The sequence below is a fragment of the Oncorhynchus keta genome, unplaced genomic scaffold (genome assembly GCF_023373465.1).
Source record: "Oncorhynchus keta strain PuntledgeMale-10-30-2019 unplaced genomic scaffold, Oket_V2 Un_contig_8571_pilon_pilon, whole genome shotgun sequence".
In the NCBI taxonomy this organism is placed as follows: Eukaryota; Metazoa; Chordata; class Actinopteri; order Salmoniformes; family Salmonidae; genus Oncorhynchus; species Oncorhynchus keta.
In genome coordinates, this window is record NW_026290127.1 from 88,913 (window position 1) to 93,574 (window position 4,662).

Consider the following 4,662-nt stretch of genomic DNA (forward strand, 5'->3'; position numbering starts at 1 on the left):
CCATCTCTCCTAATGGTGTCAGTTGACCATCTCTCCTAATGGTGTCAGTGTACCATCTCTCCTAATGGTGTCAGTTGACCATCTCTCCTAATGGTGTCAGTTGACCATCTCTCCTAATGGTGTCAGTTGACCATCTCTCCTAATGGTAGCATTCAGCGTTGTACCACCGCAGAAAGACATTCACAACACCGACCCCGACCGCTCTTCAGCTCAGCTTGAGCTGAAACGAAGACGGGTTTATGGGAAATAGTGATTTTAGGTTGTTTGAGGTTCACCAGAGGCACTCTCTGTATCACCCACTCTCTCTGAAAACACTCTCCCATGATTGGACCTGAAATAATGGCAGGTTTTTCGCGGCCGCGGGTTCGGTCCAGAATGCCGCCCCTGTGGGGCCCTGGTCAGAATACATGCAGTAAATGAGATGTAAGGACTCAGCCTCACAGAGTTGAACCTTGCAACACTATCGGTGGAAGCAGCTGTTGTTTTGGGGGGGTGACATGGAAGAGGGGTTATTTGTCCAGCAGAGAGAGGACTCTGGCTGGGCTACATGTCTGAATGTCAAGCTGTTGTTTGGGGGGGTGATATGGAAGAGGGGTTATTTGTTGAGAGGACTCTGGCTGTGCTACATGTCTGAATGTCAAGCTGTTGTTTGGGGGGGTGATATGGAAGAGGGGTTATTTGTTGAGAGGACTCTGGCTGGGCTACATAATAATATAATATAATAATAATAATAATAATAATAATAATAATAATAATGTCTGAATGTCAAGCTGTTGTTTGGGGGGGTGATATAAAAGAGGGGTTATTTGTTGAGAGGACTCTGGCTGGGCTACATGTCTGAATGTCAAGCTGTTGTTTTGGGGGGTGATATGGAAGAGGGGTTATTTGTTGAGAGGACTCTGGCTGTGCTACATGTCTGAATGTCAAGCTGTTGTTTGGGGGGATGATATGGAAGAGGGGTTATTTGTTCAGCAGAGAGAGGACTCTGGATGTGCTACATGTCTGAATGCTGTTCTCTGCTCTGCTTTCTGTGTTCTGAAAAGCAGCTCTCGCTGTCACGATGACTAGCGGCTTTCGATGGTTCCTTCTGAACAGAACCACTTCCACAGTTCCCTCCAGAATTATTACGGGACCGTTCCAGCCAATGAGGCTGATTACGAGTGTGATGGCAGGCACAACTCCCAGATAGTGTTGGGATGCCTCGTGTCCTACGTATATCAGTCCACTCATAACGACCTAATCACAACTCCCAGATAGTGTTGGGATGCATCGTGTCCTACGTATATCAGTCCACTCACAACGACCTAATCACAACTCCCAGATAGTGTTGGGATGCCTCGTGTCCTACGTATATCAGTCCACTCATAACGACCTAATCACAACTCCCAGATAGTGTCGGGATGCCTCGTGTCCTACGTATATCAGTCCACTCATAACGACCTAATCACAACTCCCAGATAGTGTTGGGATGCCTCGTGTCCTACGTATATCAGTCCACTCATAACGACCTAATCACAACTCCCAGATAGTGTTGGGATGCCTCGTGTCCTACGTATATCAGTCCACTCATAACGACCTAATCACAACTCCCAGATAGTGTTGGGATGCCTCGTGTCCTACGTATATCAGTCCACTCATAACGACCTAATCACAACTCCCAGATAGTGTTGGGATGCCTCGTGTCCTACGTATATCAGTCCACTCACAACGACCTAATCACAACTCCCAGATAGTGTCGGGATGCCTCGTGTCCTACGTATATCAGTCCACTCACAACGACCTAATCACAACTCCCAGATAGTGTTGGGATGCCTCGTGTCCCCTACGTATATCAGTCCACTCACAACGACCTAATCACAACTCCCAGATAGTGTCGGGATGCCTCGTGTCCTACGTATATCAGTCCACTCATAACGACCTAATCACAACTCCCAGATAGTGTTGGGATGCCTCGTGTCCTACGTATATCAGTCCACTCATAACGACCTAATCACAACTCCCAGATAGTGTTGGGATGCCTCGTGTCCTACGTATATCAGTCCACTCATAACGACCTAATCACAACTCCCAGATAGTGTTGGGATGCCTCGTGTCCTACGTATATCAGTCCACTCATAACGACCTAATCACAACTCCCAGATAGTGTCGGGATGCCTCGTGTCCTACGTATATCAGTCCACTCATAACGACCTAATCACAACTCCCAGATAGTGTTGGGATGCCTCGTGTCCTACGTATATCAGTCCACTCATAACGACCTAATCACAACTCCCAGATAGTGTCGGGATGCCTCGTGTCCTACGTATATCAGTCCACTCATAACGACCTAATCACAACTCCCAGATAGTGTTGGGATGCCTCGTGTCCTACGTATATCAGTCCACTCATAACGACCTAATCACAACTCCCAGATAGTGTTGGGATGCCTCGTGTCCTACGTATATCAGTCCACTCATAACGACCTAATCACAACTCCCAGATAGTGTCGGGATGCCTCGTGTCCTACGTATATCAGTCCACTCACAACGACCTAATCACAACTCCCAGATAGTGTCGGGATGCCTCGTGTCCTACGTATATCAGTCCACTCATAACGACCTAATCACAACTCCCAGATAGTGTCGGGATGCCTCGTGTCCTACGTATATCAGTCCACTCACAACGACCTAATCACAACTCCCAGATAGTGTCGGGATGCCTCGTGTCCTACGTATATCAGTCCACTCACAACGACCTAATCACAACTCCCAGATAGTGTTGGGATGCCTCGTGTCCTACGTATATCAGTCCACTCATAACGACCTAATCACAACTCCCAGATAGTGTCGGGATGCCTCGTGTCCTACGTATATCAGTCCACTCATAACGACCTAATCACAACTCCCAGATAGTGTTGGGATGCCTCGTGTCCTACGTATATCAGTCCACTCATAACGACCTAATCACAACTCCCAGATAGTGTCGGGATGCCTCGTGTCCTACGTATATCAGTCCACTCACAACGACCTAATCACAACTCCCAGATAGTGTCGGGATGCCTCGTGTCCTACGTATATCAGTCCACTCACAACGACCTAATCACAACTCCCAGATAGTGTTGGGATGCCTCGTGTCCTACGTATATCAGTCCACTCATAACGACCTAATCACACCTCCCAGATAGTGTCGGGATGCCTCGTGTCCTACGTATATCAGTCCACTCACAACGACCTAATCACAACTCCCAGATAGTGTTGGGATGCCTCGTGTCCTACGTATATCAGTCCACTCATAACGACCTAATCACAACTCCCAGATAGTGTCGGGATGCATCGTGTCCTACGTATATCAGTCCACTCATAACGACCTAATCACACCTCCCAGATAGTGTTGGGATGCCTCGTGTCCTACGTATATCAGTCCACTCATAACGACCAGATCACAACTCCCAGATAGTGTTGGGATGCCTCGTGTCCTACGTATATCAGTCCACTCACAACGACCTAATCACAACTCCCAGATAGTGTCGGGATGCCTCGTGTCCTACGTATATCAGTCCACTCACAACGACCTAATCACAACTCCCAGATAGTGTCGGGATGCCTCGTGTCCTACGTATATCAGTCCACTCACAACGACCTAATCACAACTCCCAGATAGTGTCGGGATGCCTCGTGTCCTACGTATATCAGTCCACTCACAACGACCTAATCACACCTCCCAGATAGTGTTGGGATGCCTCGTGTCCTACGTATATCAGTCCACTCATAACGACCAGATCACAACTCCCAGATAGTGTCGGGATGCCTCGTGTCCCCTACGTATATCAGTCCACTCATAACGACCTAATCACAACTCCCAGATAGTGTTGGGATGCCTCGTGTCCTACGTATATCAGTCCACTCATAACGACCAGATCACAACTCCCAGATAGTGTCGGGATGCCTCGTGTCCTACGTATATCAGTCCACTCATAACGACCTAATCACAACTCCCAGATAGTGTTGGGATGCATCGTGTCCTACGTATATCAGTCCACTCATAACGACCTAATCACAACTCCCAGATAGTGTCGGGATGCCTCGTGTCCTACGTATATCAGTCCACTCATAACGACCTAATCACAACTCCCAGATAGTGTTGGGATGCCTCGTGTCCTACGTATATCAGTCCACTCACAACGACCTAATCACAACTCCCAGATAGTGTTGGGATGCCTCGTGTCCCCTACGTATATCAGTCCACTCACAACGACCTAATCACAACTCCCAGATAGTGTTGGGATGCCTCGTGTCCTACGTATATCAGTCCACTCATAACGACCTAATCACAACTCCCAGATAGTGTCGGGATGCCTCGTGTCCTACGTATATCAGTCTACTCATAACGACCTAATCACAACTCCCAGATAGTGTTGGGATGCCTCGTGTCCTACGTATATCAGTCCACTCATAACGACCTAATCACAACTCCCAGATAGTGTTGGGATGCATCGTGTCCTACGTATATCAGTCTCTGTGTTGAGAGAGAACCATGCCAGTCTGTGTCTGTTTCTACGAGGCATTGTGTTGAGAGAACCATGCCAGTCCCTGTCTGTGTCTGTTACTACGAGGCATTGTGTTGAGAGAACCATGCCAGTCTGTGTCTGTTACTACGAGGCATTGTGTTAAGAGAACCATGCCA

At 48.0% G+C, this 4,662-nt stretch overlaps 1 long non-coding RNA gene across 1 annotated transcript; it reads right to left on the reverse strand.

The window, feature by feature from the left end:
- Positions 1-1,247: 1,247 nt before the first annotated feature.
- LOC127926884 (uncharacterized) lies at positions 1,248-3,667 on the reverse strand. The gene is made up of 3 exons (XR_008125367.1): positions 3,279-3,667; positions 1,851-2,598; positions 1,248-1,780 (listed from the first exon to the last, which is right to left on the reverse strand). It is a non-coding gene; the product is annotated as an uncharacterized LOC127926884 (long non-coding RNA).
- Between the last annotated feature and the right edge of the window lie 995 nt (positions 3,668-4,662).